General features: G+C 43.9%; 1 non-coding gene across 1 annotated transcript; it reads left to right on the top strand.

Moving 5' to 3' along the window:
* The first annotated feature begins 376 nt into the window (after window positions 1-376).
* On the top strand, window positions 377-495 carry LOC142401171 (5S ribosomal RNA). Its single transcript, XR_012773089.1, has one exon. It is a non-coding gene; the product is annotated as a 5S ribosomal RNA (ribosomal RNA).
* The last annotated feature ends 16,977 nt before the right edge of the window (window positions 496-17,472 follow it).

The following is a 17,472-nucleotide window of genomic DNA, read 5'->3' as shown; positions in this document are numbered from 1 at the left end:
TGACATCACAGTGGAAACATGTCATCAAAGGACATGACATCACTGTAGTTTCTAAAAGCCTGAAAGACAAAGCGCCTGAAAAACAACACATACTTATACTGTTTAGAAAAGACGCAGCTTATGAGCATGTCGTGGGATTGAGCATCCCTGGTTTCTCTATATGACAACGAACATAAAACTACACACAGAGAACAGAGGAGCTTGACAGACACACACCAAGTCATCTGAGAGTCCCACTTTCAGCTGCAGAGAACAATCACATCAGGGAAGTCGATGTGCAGGCTCAACATCAGCCTCTCAAGCCAACTCTCTGGTAAAATAGGGGAAACGTATGGTTCCAGCACCTATGTAACACATATTTCTCACAGGGACTGTGGCTTATGGCCACACCGCCCTGAACACGCCCGATCTCGTCCGATCTCGGAAGCCAAGCAGGGTCGGGCCTGGTCAGTACCTGGATGGGAGACCGTTTGGAAATACCAGGTGCTGTAAGCATTTTTCTCTTGACAGGGATGGTTTATATAATCAATATGTAGAAGTGTTTGTGTCCTACCACCCTGGAATATACCATTATTGATCCATCAGCTACTATTTATAACACTCTCATGCTCTCTCCTTCACAGTGACGGTGCTGCTGTCAACACAACTCATGATTAACTTCCGTCAGAGAAATGGATGTTAATGACATGATTTTTATCCACAAGGACAATTCTTTCCAATTCTTAAAAAAACACAGTTATGTAGCAGCATAGATGCATGACCAGTTCCCTCACCTGCCTGTAGGCATGCTGTCAATTATTCAATCAGAGGAGTGGCAGTATAAAAGGAGCCCTCCCTCATGCTTTCCCTGTCTGCTTCCATTGAATTGTCTGCTTCTGGGTTAGGGGTCATTTTCCCGACAAGTGGTGGCCGTTGTGCATCCCTGGCTCCAGTGGCTCTCGGGGTGCTGTCTCCCCTCGCGGTAGGGTGACCAACCGTCCCGCGTAGCGCGTGCGCGTACAGCGTTCGAGGCCAAAATAGTCCGTCCCGCAAATTCAGAGCTTGTCCCGCATAATTGATTCTTGCTGGGGTTGTCACTTTCCCCGCGCCACCCAGATAGCCAAACGAGCGTTACTTGACATTTCAGAACAGCACAGTCGCCGCAGACTGTAGAGCTACAACAGATCCACACACGCGCGCACACACACACACCTTGCAGTCGCATCTGACAGGCTGGCTGTTATCAAATATTTGTTGTTGCCATGACAATTGTTCGCAGTGATGATGAACGTCAATTCACGCGCCTCATCACTAGGCACTTCAGTCAGTCAGTTGGCGCGGCATACTTGGCTAGAACTAGTTGTGGATTGTGGTTTGTGGATAAAAAAAACACAGGGGAAAATGGCAGTGTAGATGGTAGTGTGTGTCATTGAATGTTCAAAATATTATTGTTATCATTATTATTGTTATATATTACATCACCAATAACAGAGGAATCAATATATATATATATATATATATATATATATATATAAATTGATATACCATGTAAGGTAGTATGTGCTAGAAATGGGTAAACCACTAAGAGTGTGGCGGCAGGGCGGCGTCCCCCCTTGTCCCCCATAAACATACCCCTTGTCCCCCCTAAACATACCCCTTGTCCCCCCTTGTCCCCCATAAACATACCCCTTGTCCCCCCTTGGGCTTATGAGCAGGTGGTCACCCTACCTCGCGGTGTTAACAGGTGGACTGCCGCCTGGGTCGCTATCCTGCTGCTCTGCACGGAGCTTTTATCCTGCTGCTCTGCACGGAGTTTTTATCCTGCTGCTCTGCACGGAGCTTCTGATCCTGCTTTACTGACTGACAGTTCGTCCAACCTGCTCGGGGTTTTTATCTATCGCCGATAAGTATTGCCTGAACAAGGTCTTGCTTGGGATTCCCTGTTTTAATGTTGTAATCGTCTAGTGCTTCAGCCTTAACGGCTGCGCCTGGCGCCGACGGACGGCGGTCTGAGCGCTGTGCCTGACGCACGGAGGGTGTCTGGCAGTTTTAATTGATTTTGAGGTTACACTCCCTTAGTTTCTGTTTTGTTTTCTTTGTTAGCTACTTTGAGATAATTTGTATATTGTTTTCTTTTGGAGTACATTTGTATTTTGGTTTTGTTTATTTCTTTTTCAGTTACTAAATTGACCATTATTAAGATTTGTTTATCTCCTTCTCAGTGCTGGCGTCTGGTGGCTGGGTGCTGGTGGTCCGGCTGGTGGTCTTCCCCCTTTCTTTTTGCTGTGTTCCTTTGGGATTTGAGTTCTCACATTTTGGTGCCTTTAAGTTGGTTTGTTGTTTCTTTATATATTTTAGTTAGGATTCTGCCCCCCTTCTCACTAGCCCCTGTTTCCCCAGTCACGCTCAGCACTGTTTAGGTCTTCTTTAATTTTTCTGTATGAATGTTTTTAAATCGTATTATAAAAAGACAACTATTATAATAAAAACTAGATCTTTTTGTATAAACATTGAACTACGTCTTCTCATTCATTGTATATTGAACCTGCGTGTCCTTGAACCTAAACTTAATAATTCTCTGGGTGAAATTCCTGGAGTGGCGTTGTTGGATCACACCGAAAACCATTTGAGCTTAACTTGTCTGCTCGGCTGCCACAGTTATATTTACTTCTGCGCCCTGCATGTCTTTTGTTGAAACATCTGACGATAACCCTGTGACACACACACACACACACATAGACACAAGGAAGTTAACCAGCTTGGGCTGCTGCTGATTGGTTGGCAGACACCTCTGTTTTTGTTTGGCTCTCAGTCTCCATGTTGCTGATCCTGGATCTGCTGAGATGTCCCAGGCCAGTGTTGCCTTTGATCCTCATACATTTAACTTTGTCCTGAGAAAGGACAAGTTCCAAAAAGTCAAACAAGGACTGCCTTTGCATTTGACGCAGTCAAACTGCATGCGCCTGGAGAAGCCAAAAGCCCTATTCGGACAGAACTAGATTAATGGGGGGACCTGGGGTAAAGTAATAATAACCGGGAAATCTAGTCCCGTCCGAACGCGCCATGTCAGTAAAGATAGCGGAGTATGTCGGTAAATTTTGCCGAGAATTCTACCTCCTGTGAAACGGTATCTACCATAGGTAATACTAATCCCGTGCGAATGCAACCTTCGGTAATAAGTACGGAATATGTCGTCACATCCTTTGAAAGAGAGAAACAATTCTGTTTGCAAACATGGAGGTTCTGGATGAAGCGCTGCTTGCAAGCACGGTCGGCGCCATGTCTGTTTACAGATGGGGTTTACGGAAGTGAAATGAAGACGTGCATGGCATCCAGGATGTGACGGTTGTGCGTAACCAACAACTCCTCCCATATTAGATGAATAGTACAGGGATTTCTTGTCCCGTCCAAATTGGTCATTTCTTCTCCCTAGCGTCGTCTGGTTAACCAACATTACCATACGTCCCCCCATTGAACTAGTCCCGTCCGAATAGGGCTTTACAGCACCTGGTATTCTCAGGCGGTCTCCCATCCAAGTACTAACCAGGCCCAACCCTGCTTGGCTTCTGAAACTGGACGAGATAGACAAAGGCAACTGTCCAACTATTCAAAACTTTTAAAATGAGTAATAAAATCTGACAGGTAACCAGGGAAGGAAGTTCTTTAATCCTGGAAATATTCTCCAGGTGATAGTTGGCTGACTTCCTAACTGACCTGATCTGGCTGCTAAAGTTCAGCTCTGAGTCCATAATAACACCCAGATTCCTGCTTGGTTTGTGGTTTTTAACATCACAGCCTGAAGCTGAGCTCAGATTTTTAACAGCTGACAATGACCTCTGTTTTATATTTGTTTAGCTGCAGGAAATTCTGGATCATCCAGTTGGTTATTTGTTGGAGGCTCTTTGCTGGGCCAGTTATTCCTCTGTGCCAGCAGCTGAGCACCAGTTCTGCTAAAACTAACAGGAAACATCATCCTGCACCGCTGGATTATCAACAAGTAATACTGACCAAGTCAGGAGATTAAAAAGGATGCAGAGGATAGTCAACCATCTCCTAAACACGGGACTTATGTTTGAGACCAGTCTTTGAACTGCTGTGAGACCGTTGTTTCCTTCATTCGTTTTTCACCTTTTTTTCCAAAACTACTTGGTCAAAAGGTGTAAAACATTAAAAGTACTGGGTTAAAGTTAGAAAAGCATCATCCATCCATCCATCCATCCATTATCTATACCGCTGAATCCGTCGGTCGGGTCGCGGGGGGGCTGGAGCCTATCCCAGCAGTCAATGGGCGAGAGGCGGGGTACACCCTGGACAGGCCGCCAGTCCATCACAGGGCCACACAGAGACAAACGAGACAAACAATAGAAAAGCATCATGTTTAGGAAATAAAATACACTTTTGGGGGAAAAACTTGGCCAACAAGACCAGGTGCTCCTGACCTGTCTCACACATTTCAGTAAGACCTCGGGAAATTGTACCAAAAAGGGCAAAACATGTCTCCTTTAAAGGATCAATAAGATCTACATCTCAGACTCTACAGGCCTCAGTTAACTTGTTAAATGTGTGAGTGGGTCGGTGTGAAAACTCAACATCTAGGATGTTATTTCCAGCTTCTACGTTTAACTGAAATAGAAAATCTGAGAATTACGACAATTTGGGTAGAGCTATTTTACAACAGTAAAATATTTGGCAGTGACTAAGTGCCTTTAGCACAGACAGGAGGGTGGAGGCGAGAGGAGACAATGAGGCTGATACCAGACCAACCAGATGAGCCTCCAGCGTCCACCTTCTTCTTCTTCTTTGGTGGAGGCTTTATGGGCGAGTAGCGCTCAGTCTAGGCGCATGTCCGCCCCCTACTGTCCTATAAGAGCCAGAGTTTTCTTTCCCATGGTCTCTAGTATTTGTGGAGGGTAACGTGTATGTCTGATGTATGTGCGTGTGTGGCGTGTGTGCGTGTGTGCGTGTGTGCGTGTGTGCGTGAATGTGCATAGCCAATCTAGATTCTGTCAAATAATCCTGTTTCCTTTAGATAGGTGAAAAACATACTCTGTCTAATACAAGTGAAAAAATTAACTAGACTGATTGCCTTACCCTGACTCCTAATCTCTTGGAGAATTTGTCTCCTCTGAAGTACATATTTACCACAATGAAGTAATACGTGTTCCACTGATTCTGGCTCCCTGCAATGCTCACAGAGGCCTGATGGGTGCTTCCCTACGAGGTGAAGATTCTTATTTAAAAAAGTGTGACCTATTCTGAGTCGAGTGATTACTCTCTCCTCCTTAGTACCTCTGATTGCTGTCCTTCCCTTTAAACCCACAGTTTTCTGAAAAATAAACAGATGCCTCCCCTTCATAGCCCTTTCCCAATTGCCCTGCCATTCCTTAATAAAATAATCTTTAATAATTTACTTACTTTCTGCTCTACTGATAGCGACGTCCATAAATGGACCGTCTGCCACCACTGCTTGCTTAGCCATCTGATCAGCTTCCTCGTTACCCTCAATACCCCTGTGGGCTGGGACCCACATAAATGAGACTTTCGTGTTACGATGTTGCCTATAAAGGCTCTCAAAGGTCTCAACAATTAAATCTTGTCTACTAGTAGACCTGAAGGATTTGATAGCTTCTAGCGCGGAGCTTGAATCAGAGCATATGATTACCTCCTTTATGTTGGCACTCTCTAACCAGTGAAGGGCCGCTAAAATTGCCAACAACTCCACTGTAAAGACTGCTAGATTATCTGATGTCCTCTTTTTAACAGAAACATGCAGAGATGGGATGACAGAAGCGAAGCCTGTGCAACCCAAATTGGGGTCCTTTGAACCGTCTGTGAATACAGAAATACAGGAGCCATACACTAGTCTTAACCTCTCCTCCACAAGCTGAATTACGTCAGTGGGTGGCTTGCGTGACCTCACCCTATCCAGAATACTGAAGTCCACATTAACAGATGGAAACAGCCATGGAGGAGTTACCGACCACGCCACAGAGGGGGAAAACCGCATCTGAGTGAAAGGCATCAATTCTGCAAGCCTATTTCCTCTCCATGCAAAACATTCCTGCTTCGCCCTCTCACTCTCCCAACACTGCTGCAAAGTGTTAACTGCAGAGTGGAGATTCCCTAAATGCCCTTTGAGATTAACCCAATAGTGCATAATTAATTGCTTTCGTCGCAGAGCTAGGGGCATTTCACCCACCTCTACCTGAAGAGCTGCTACAGGGGAAGTCTTAAAAGCACCACAGCACAGCCTCAGTGCTTGCACCTGAATCACCTCCAACTTTTTAAGAGTTGATATTGCTGCTGAGTCATAAACCAAAACTCCATAATCCAGTACAGACCTAATCAACACTATATAGATTCTTTTCAAGGCTGATTTAGTGGCCCCCCAATCCATCCCCCGTAGACACCGCATCACATCTAAGACTCCCTTACATTTTTTAACCGTGTGCGAAATGTGAGTTCTCCATGTCAACTTAGAATCCATCCATATACCTAGGAATTTAAATTCCTTAACTTGTTCAATTACCTGGTCATACATTCTCAATATTACTTTCACATTCCTCTTCCTTGTAAAAAGTAACATTTTAGTTTTCTCAGTTGAGAACTTAAAGCCCCATGCGTTTGACCACTCCTCCACAGAACGGATTGCCTCCTGCACTTTCAAGACTATATGATTGACATTTCGTCCCCGCTTCCATAATGCCCCATCATCTGCAAACAATGAGCGACCAACACCATCATCAACCTGCTTGAAGACATCATTAATCATAATAGAGAATAACAGAGGGCTTATTACACTCCCTTGGGGAGTCCCATTCTCCACTGCGTATCGCCCTGACAAGGCCCCTCCTATTCTAACTTGAATGAGTCTATCAAATAAGAAATCCTTAATCCAATTAAAAACACGCCCTGATATGCCAAGTTCGCTTAATTTAATCATCAGACCCTCTTTCCATACCATATCGTACGCCTTTTCTACGTCCAGGAACACAGCCAAGACTGACTCTTTGTTAGCCTGGGCTTTTCGAATATCTGTCTCCAAACAAACAACTGGGTCCATAGTTCCTCTCCCCTTTCTAAACCCACTTTGTAACACTGACATACAGCCTTTACTTTCCACGTGATACAATAGCCTTTCAGCAATCATCCTTTCCATTATCTTCCCCATATGTGACGTAAGTGCAATGGGCCTATAATTGCACGGGTTCGAAGGGTCCTTACCTGGTTTCCTTATCGAGATAATAATAGCCTCTTTCCAGCTTTTGGGGAGAATGCCCAGCTCCCACACCTTATTATAGAATCCAAGGAGCTTGGCTATAGCCATTGGCCCCAGCTGCTTGAGCATGGCATAACAAACATTGTCTTTACCTGGAGCTGAGTTACCAGACCTCCCTATAGCCCTTTCCACCTCCACACGGGTAAACCAGACATCTATTGTACCCCCATTTCCTTCCCTCCATCTAAGTACATCTGGGTAAGCCGCTTTTGTCTCCTCCCGTCCATGCTTGCCCAAGACTGTCAGATTATCAGAGCTGTGTATTTTAACCAGGGCCTTGGCTATCATTTCAGCCTTTTCTTCATCAGCCACTGCAACTACCTCTTGTAATTTAAGGACAGGGTATTGCCGTTCTCTACGAATCCCCCTCATACTTTTGATTGCACCCCAAACCTCCCCTACCACAGTTTTTCTCCCTATCCCATCACAAAACTTACTCCAACTTTCCCTCTTTGCCTGTCTCACAACCCTTCGTGCAATAGCTCTCGCCTTTTTATATGCCACTAAATTTCCAAATGTCAAAGTTTCTCTTAAAACATTCAGTGCTAGATTTCTCTCTTTGATTGCCTTACTACATTCATCCGTCCACCATGGAACAGACTGTCTCTTCATTCTACCACTACCACTACTCTTCGGGACACAGCGTTCTGCAGCCTCTATTAAAACTTTTCTTATTCCTTTATCCATGGCTTCAATATCCTCATCAATCTTAATCTTATCCATCTCAATTTCAGCAATATATTGAAAAAGTTTCCAGTTAGCCTCACCAAATATCCACCTGTTACCAATACCTCCCTGAGTTACAATCCCCCTCAGTAAAAGTCTACTTTCTACTGGAAAATGGTCACTACCCACCGTTGAATCCTCCCTCACCTCCCAGTCACAGAAACTTGCAATGTTGCTACTCACCAACGTTAAATCTAAAGCTGAAGAATTTCCAGTGCGCACATCAATTCTGGTTCCTCGCCCATCATTAAGGCAGACCAGATCTTTCTCCTCCATCAACTGTTCCATCACATCCCCATTCGGCTCGTCTCTAGTGCCCCCCCATAAAGTGCCATGTGCGTTAAAGTCACCACATAATACCACCCTGCTATCCCCAATACCCTCTATAGACAATAGTTTATTCAAATCCAGAGCCTTACATGGGTTGTAGTAATTAATAACACTTAACTTACCCTCTTCTGTCCAACCCTCCACTGACACATACTCTTGGTCCTTACCTATACCTACTTCTTTGAATGAGACACCCTCCTTTATAAACGAGGCACACCCTCCACCACCCCCTTCTTTCCTGTCACACCTAACAGCCACATATCCACTAATTCTAAAATCCAAGTTCGGCCGCAACCATGTCTCCTGGACACACACCACATCCGGTTTATGAGGTAAATCATCAATAAATTTCTTAAACTCCTGCCCGTTAGCGAGCAGGCTCCTAGCATTACATTGAAGAACAAAGAACATGAAACACCTATCCACCTTGGCTTCTCTGATCTAGCCTGATAATACAACTCCTTACTTACCTCTTCCCACGTCAAATCCTTCAGCCCCAGCTTACACATCGCAGCTTTCACTATTATTTGTGTCCTTTCTGATTTAGATGAGTTAACGACCGCCACCACAAACGTAACTAACTTCTTTAAGTCGACTAAGATCTCCTGATGTAACTTATCAGGTTCTGTCCTGATTCCTTGGCTACGCTCAGGCTACGGCTACACAAAAACGAAACAAGGTTTTTTTTAAAAACGGGTACGAAAATTATTGCGGCCATATGGCAACGCTGCTGTAAAGACAGGTCCGGACAAAAACGATGAAAAACGATGAAACGATGCAGTACACATGAAACACCTCTAGGTGCGCTGTAAGCCACCCCCACCGGTTACACCAGAACAATAGAAGAAGCAATGCGCATGCGTGTATGCCCCTATTTCTACCAGCACGAAGCTCACTGTTCCTTCAACAACGCCGCTGTAGTTAGCAGTGTCTGCAGCAGTGCTGCTATCAATGCTGTGGGGTCCATTATGATCGCTGTCTGTCCTTGTTGTGTTGTCTTCTTCTTCCGGATTTTGAATGGAAGCCGCTTTTTGTTCTGGTCACTGACGTATGTGTATAAGTCACTGCGTTAGCCATGTGACTGACGCAGAAACGTTTTCGCTGTAACAATGGAAATGAAACGACACCGTTTCCAAATCTTCCCACTCTGGAACCCGTTCTCAAAAACTATCGTTTTGGGGTAGTGGGAACGCCGGCTCCGTGTGGCCGTGACAGCCACTGTATCGTTTACAGTGAAAAACGTTTTCGTGTAGCCGTAGCCTCAGTCACTTCTCCTCCCCCTCTGACTGGCTTAACCATCTTAGCCGCCGCCGCCGCATATGTGATCATCTGCTGTGCTCTCACCTGTTGTATCTCCTTCTGCCTTTTTACTTCTTCGCACCCTCTAAAGGCCACACTATGATCCCCTCCACAGTTGCAACACACCGGCTTCACACGCTCGCATTCAGAATATTCATGGTCCTCTCTGCATTTAGCACACCACCGCTTTCCATTACACATTTTTGCTATGTGCCCAAACCTCTGGCATTTATAGCACCGCACCGGCCTGGGCACGTATTCACGCACAGTATAGCTTACCAGACCCAAAAACACCCTCGATGGCAGTACCTCTTCCTCAAATTCCAGCAGGACACCTTCACAATCTCTCCTCACACCTTCACAAAAAACTTGCATACGTTTCACCCCTCTCAGCCTACTTCCCTGTAGGTTGGCTTCCACCTCCAACATGGACATCTCCAGTGGAATTCCCCATATAACCCCTTTAAGCAGTCGGCCACGCACTCCCACATAGCTTGTACTAACCACTTTGCGTTGCTCCATAGTCTTCAGACGAAACGCACGCTCGCCTTGCATCTTATCTCTGCATATCACCAGCAAATTTCCATCATTTAACGCTACTCCTCGGATGATATCCCCCACCTCTTTCTTTAATACATTTGTCAAAAAAACTGGATTCATGGTTTTAAGCCCTCCCTGTTCCCCAAACCTTAAGATGACTTTAACCTCAATATTCGCTTCCTCTCTGTCTTGTGTGGGTCTTACCTGTCCTTCGCTGGCCCTCGCCTCCACTGTTTCACTGCTTTGTCCCTGCATTGTTTGACTATCTGCCTGGTGTGAATCTATGTCATCCATTTCACTGCCACTTAATTCCCCTTCCCCCGAGTCTGGCTCTTTCCCAGGACTGATTGTAGTTGTTTTCTTCCTCTTTTTACCCATTTGCGGAAAAAAACCGAGGCGAAAGAAATTCAAACAACTCGTTTAAACCTCCAGCGCTGACGTCACATCCGTCGACGGCCTCCAGCGTCCACCTTTCCTGATAGTCCCTCACAAGCAGCTGTCTGTTGTTAGCATGTTAAGCTTTGATTGGTCTGGGCTGGTCTGTGGCATTATTTATAAACCTTCACCCTTGCTGTTTCCTCTCATAGTTTGTTTTCACCATGACAGCTGCTGGGTTCTTCCTGAGGTATAAGCACAAGCTGCCTTTTAAAGTTTTTGATTGATTGGAAACATTGGTTAATACTGTGTTCCAATCCCAATTCTATTTTCCTACCCCTTCGCCTACCCCTCACCCCTACCCCTCGCCCCTTCGAACGTAGGGGTAGGCGGAGGGCTTAAAACATACCCCTTCGAATTGGGACAGCACTTCACACTCACGAACGTAATAAGTCCGCGCCGTCAGTTGTTACGTAACCAAAAGCGACAGCTTTAGCCAGAAGTAAACAAACATGACCGGTGCTGTGGTGTTCGCGCTGTCCTGGGCTATTCGGATATTTTTAGAAATATCTGCGTCGAATCGACGGAGTGCCATCAGGCGAAGGCGTCTTCGACATCTGGGAGCAGTGCTGGATCTTGTTACGGTATGTACAATTATTTGCGTAATGCAAATAACGCGTGTGAGTGAGCAGCTGGTAGCTTCCAGAGCCGGCGTGTGCATATGATAATGTATTTGTGTGTGTATGTGAAAGTGCTTCTAACCGTACATTTGTGATATCGTGTAATATAGAAACAATTTGCTTGTCTCGTGAGATTTGCTGATTTATTGACTGGAGTAGTATCCTACCTGGCTAACCTAGCTGAAAGCATAGGCTAACGTTTAGCCTTTGTTACTCGCCTCGTTCCGTTTGGGATTAACAATGCGTTTTTGAAGCGGTTTTCTTTGTAACTGGTTCAGATTTGATGACATAAATAAATGCACTGCCTTGTGTGTGCTATCAATGTGTTGGTTTGGGAGGATGAAAGCCTGATCTTTCCATGTTTTTCTTTCCAGCAGACGGGTCATCCTACAAATTATTGCCTATTTGACCACAACATGTACCCCAATTTTTTTGTTATCCCTTGTATAATAAATCTCTTCATACCAATATCCGTTCCAGTCGTTAATATGATGTTGATGTGATAATCATGCTCACAAACGTTTTGTCCTTAATTTCTTTTATTAGGCTCACATTACAGACTGGTAAGGCAGCTTATTTTCAGAAATAACAGCTTAAAGTTACAAGTGACAGTGGCAACTTGTGAGAACTGTGCTTTTCACTCCGCAGAAAGAAGGCTCCGTGAAGTCATCTTTGCGGTAAGACGTATTGCATCACTTCCTGTTACCTTGCTTGTGCACTGTGGAATTTCTTGCTCCGCTTGGAGTACTGATAATCACTTTATTTCTATCTATAACTTACACAATTTTGCATTGTTAAACTCTATAGCTTACAGTTCTGTTCTAACACACTCCTACAGATCTTCAATCTTTATTTTCACTTTTTAACGGTGTGTCTGGTTCTCTAGCGTAGCATGACTACCGGTTCTCTTCCTCCTTCTCCTGCTTTCACCTGCTCCGTGTGTCAGATGTTTAGTTACTCCTCTGCCTCTTTTAGCGATAATGGTACATATAACAAATGTAATCTTTTTGTAGTTTTGGAGGCGAGGTTATCTGAATTGGAAGCTCGGTTCTGCACTGTTGAAAATCAACCGATAGCGAGCCAGGTCCCTTTAGCCAGTGTGGAGCCACTTAGCGTAGCTAGCTCAATTAGCCTCCCCCTAGCAGAACCCGAGCAGCCGGGATTACAAGGTGGCTGGGTGACTGTCAGGAAGCGGCATAGCTCTAAAGTCAAGCCCGTTGTTCACCATCGACCTGTCCACGCTTCTAACAGATTTTCCCCACTCAGCGACACACCCGCTGAGGAAAAAACCCTGGTGATTGGCAGCTCTATAGTCAGAAACGTGGCATTAGAGGCACCAGCGGCCATAGTCAAATGCATTCCAGGAGCCAGAGCGGGCGACACAGAATCCTATTTAAAACTGCTGGCTAAGGATAAACGTAAATATGGTAAAATAGTTATTCACGTCGGCGTTAATGACACCCGGTTACGCCAATCGGAGGTCACTAAAATTAATCTTGCATCGGTGTGTAATTTTGCCAAAACAATGTCGGACTCCGTAGTTTTCTCTGGACCCCTGCCAAATCTGACCAGTGATGACATGTTTAGCCGCATGTCGTCCTACAATCGCTGGTTGTCTAGATGGTGTCCAGCAAATAACGTGGGCTACATAGATAATTGGGAATCTTTCTGGAGGAAACCTGGTCTGATGAGGAGAGACGGCATCCATCCCACTTTGGAAGGAGCAGCTCTCATTTCTAGAAATATGGATGAATTTATTTGCCACCCTAAAACATGACAACCCAGGGTTCAGACCAGGATGCAGAGTTGTAGTCTTACACACTTCTCTGCAGCTTCCCACCTGCTGCTACCCCCCCAATCGATTAACACAAAAGGAGCAAATCCTCTTGTGCAAAAAGAAATTATTAAAACAAAATCTTTAACTGAACAAAAACATCAAACTATTAAATGTGGTTTGCTGAATATCAGATCTCTCCTTTCCAAGTCTCTGTTAGTGAATGAGTTGATTTGTGATCATCATATTGATATATTTAGTCTTACAGAAACCTGGCTGAAACAGGAGGATCATGTTAGCATTAATTAAGCAACTCCCTCTGACTGTTTAAATGTTCACGTTCCTCGAACCACAGGCAGAGGAGGAGGAGTGGCAGCTATCTTCAGATCAGGGTTACTAATCAGTCCCAGACCCAAGATTAGTTTGAGCTCTTTTGAATCTGTGATTCTCAGTTTTTCCCACGCAAAGTGGAAATCACAGAAACCTCTTGTGTTTGTTGTTGTGTATCGTCCACCTGGCCCTTATTCTGAGTTTCTGTCTGAATTCTCAGAGTTTTTATCCCAGTTAGTGCTGAGTACAGATAAAGTCATTGTTGTGGGTGACTTTAATATTCATGTAGATGTTGAAAATGACAGCCTGAATATGAACTTTAATTCTATATTGGACTCTATTAGATTTTCTCAGAGTGTACACAGACCGACTCACTGCTTTAATCACACCCTTGATCTTGTGCTGACTTATGGCATTGAGAGTGAACAGTTAACAGTGTTCCCCCATAACCCTGTCTTATCTGACCATTTTCTGATAACCTTTGAGTTTACATTACTTGACTATACAGTTTCTGAGAAGAAATTTACATATAGAAGGTGTCTATCAGAGGATGCTGTAACCAGATTTAAAGAATTAATTCCATCATCCTTTTCTTCACTGCCATGTGCAGATATGACAGAGGACGACTACATAAACTTTACTCCAGCAGCACTTGACTCTCTTGTTGACAGCACTATAGTTTCAATGCGTACAGCACTGGACAATGTTGCCCCTCTGAAAAGGAAGGTAATCAGTCAGAAGAGGTTGGCTCCTTGGTATAATTCACAGCTGCGTGCTTTAAAGCAGACTGCAAGAAAGCTGGAGAGACAGTGGCGTTCCTCTAATTTAGAAGAGTCTCAGTTAGTCTGAAAAGATAGTTTAATAACGTATAAGAAAGCCCTTCGTAAAGCTAGAACTGCTTATTATTCATCATTGATAGAAGAGAATAAGAATAATCCCAGGTTTCTTTTCAGCACTGTAGCCAGTCTGACTAAGAGTCCGAGCTCTGCTGAGCCAGTTATTCCTTTAACTCTCAGCAGTGATGATTTCATGAGCTTCTTTATTAATAAAATTGTTTCTATCAGAGAGAAGATTGATGGAGTCCTTCCCACTATTATCACTGATGTATCATCAAGTACAGCAGCTTTAGAAGTATCTTTAGAACCTGATTTATATTTAGGCGGCTTCTGTCCAGTTGATCTCTCTGAACTAACAACAGCAATAGTCTCTTCTAAACCATCAACTTGTGTTTTAGACCCAATCCCAACCAGACTGTTCAAGGAGGTTTTCCCCTTAATTGACACTTCCATATTGGATTTGATCAATTTTTCTTTGTTGACAGGATATGTACCTCCGACTTTTAAGGTTGCTGTAATTAAACCTTTACTTAAAAAACCTACTCTTGATTCAGAAGTGTTGGCTCATTATAGACCTATATCCAATCTGCCTTTTATGTCTAAAGTTCTTGAAAAAATAGTTGCAGCTCAGCTTTGGATTCAGAGTGCATCATAGCACAGAAACTGCACTGCTGAAAGTTACCAATGATCTCCTCTTAGCCTCTGATAGCGGACTTGTGTCTGTGCTTGTCCTGTTGGATCTCAGTGCTGCATTTGATCCGGTCGATCACAGTATCTTATTACACAGACTTGAACATGTTATTGGGATTAAAGGAACTGCATTAGGCTGGTTTAAGTCATATTTATCTGATAGATTTCAGTTTGTTCTTGTAAATGAAGAATCTTCCTCACACACCAGAGTAAGTCATGGAGTTCCCCAGGGTTCTGTGCTTGGACCGATTCTTTTCACTTTATACATGCTTCCATTAGGTAACATTATTAGACAGCATGGCATAAATTTCCATTGCTATGCTGATGATACTCAGCTGTACTTATCTATAAAACCAGATGAACCCAATAGGTTGGTCAGACTACAAGCATGTCTTAAAGACATAAAGACCTGGATGACTCAGAACTGTCTGCTTTTAAATTCAGACAAAACTGAAGTCGTTATCTTTGGACCTGAGCGTTTCAGGGAGAAATTGTCTAGCTATATAGTTACTCCCTGTTAAATTCAGAATAGAATTTAAGATTCTTCTCCTTACATATAAAGCTCTTAATGACCGAGCTCCATCATATCTTAAAGATCTCATTGTAAGATATTTTCCTAACAGAGCACTTCGTTCCCAAACTGCAGGTTTACTTGAGGTTCCCAGAGTTTCTAAAAGTAGAATGGGAGGCAGAGCCTTCAGTTATCAGGCCCCTCTATTGTGGAATAAGCTGCCAGTAAATGTCCGGGAAGCAGACACCCTTTCCACTTTTAAGACCAGGCTTAAAACTTTCCTTTTTTATAAAGCTTATAGTTAGGTCTGTTGAATCTGATAGTGTGTCTGCTAGTGTGTCTTGTTCTGCCTCCATCTCTGGCACCCTCTATACTTTCATTACCCCCTACCCGAACCAGGGTTTGAATCTCATTCCCGCCTATCTTACCTCTTTTATTTCTCCCCCTACCCGAACCAGGGTTTGCATCCCCACCCCGCTGTGACTGGTGTGCAGTTGGTGAGAGGCTGAGGTAGCTTGTGGCTGTAAAAGATGGTTCTATATATGGATCTATATAGGGAGTATAGGGAATTACTCACTGAGTCTGGTCCTTTATTTATTTATTTATTTTCGTTAGCACAAGTTTCTTGTGTTTACCTTGAATAGGGATGGCTCAGGTGATCCTGAAACATCCCATAGTTAAGCTGCTATAGGCCTAGACTGCTGGGGGGCCTCATCTGTCACACCTTTCCTCACTTTACTCTCTTTATGTATATGTGACATTATTGTGGTCATTAACTCGTGTTTCCCTGTTCCAACAGATATCCTTTGAATGGTGTTACAGTGCCGCCGCCGCCGCGCCCCCCCCCCCCCCCCCCCCCCCCCCCCTTTCTGTCTTCTCAAACCCCAGCTGGTCGAGGCGGATGGCCACCCTTCCTGAGTCTGGTTCTGCCAGAGGTTTCTTCCTGTTAAAAGGGAGTCGTTTCTCTCCACAGTCGCCTCAGGCACGCCGCTCAGGCCGGGAGATTGGACCGAAAAACAAAAAGTTTTCAGTGCAATCTGTTGGTTTTCTTAGCTAGGAAATTGTTTTTGAATTGGCTCTATATGAACGAATTGGATTATTTTATGAATTATGATTATTATTAATTAATTGAATTCCAATTGGCTTGAATTTGACTTACTATCTAAGTGCCTTGAGATGACATTTGTTGTATTTGGCGCTATATAAATAAAAATGAATTGAATTGAATTGAAGTGTCTGCTGTAAAGTGTGTGGTGCAAATATGGACAATAAACAGTATGAATATAAACAGTATGAATATAAACGGGCAACAGTGCAATCATCAAAAACGAGATGGTGGGGTGACCGGAGCAGGAACAGCGAAGGTGCATGGCGCATCGGAGGTGCTGGGCTCAGTGATGTTCTGGGGGAACAAGACACGACATGACATTATAGCATGCACTTTCATCCATTGTAAAAAATTTTAAAAGGTGTTTCAGAATGCGGTAGTGTTGGCTGTGTGTACAATAGGTGCATGGCGCACCAACTCACCGTAAAGTTTGTCTATCATGCGCTCAAACAGAGCTAAAAAGCGCTCCGTTTTCTGCTCGTGGCGCTTCTGCTCCTTCAGGCTCTCCTGTATCAGGTAATCCATTATGGGATTGGACTTCCTACTTCTTTTTTTGGATGGGGATGACTTTAGAAACAGATCTTCGTTTTCGGCGCTAAACCTGATCAGGCTCTTTGTTTGTGCTTGAGTCCCTGTGAATCAGTCACGTATATGAATACTTGTGATAATAGGTAGCGAAATGACGCTCATGTCACTCAAAAGGAATTTATCTATGGTTAACCAACTACATTACTTGTAAATACTCGTGTTACAATTTAAAAAACGACAACTCTTTCACAGCACCTTCACATCCATTGACCGATTACTCCATGTAAATAGCGACTTTTCCCATGTGCGTTTATAGCAGAAAACCACTACACATTGCCACCATGTTAAACTCACACAATACACCAGTTATCACAACCTAAAACGGTTAAAACAGTTAAATTATGGCAAAAAAAAATAGAGGAACTTACATTTGTGTGGTGCTCTTGCCTCTGCCATTTTTAAAAAGACTTGCGATCTCCCGGTAGTC

This window comes from Odontesthes bonariensis, chromosome 2 (genome assembly GCF_027942865.1).
Source record: "Odontesthes bonariensis isolate fOdoBon6 chromosome 2, fOdoBon6.hap1, whole genome shotgun sequence".
In the NCBI taxonomy this organism is placed as follows: Eukaryota; Metazoa; Chordata; class Actinopteri; order Atheriniformes; family Atherinopsidae; genus Odontesthes; species Odontesthes bonariensis.
The sequence above is the reverse complement of the archived record's forward strand: the minus strand, read 5'-3'. Positions and strand labels throughout refer to the sequence as shown.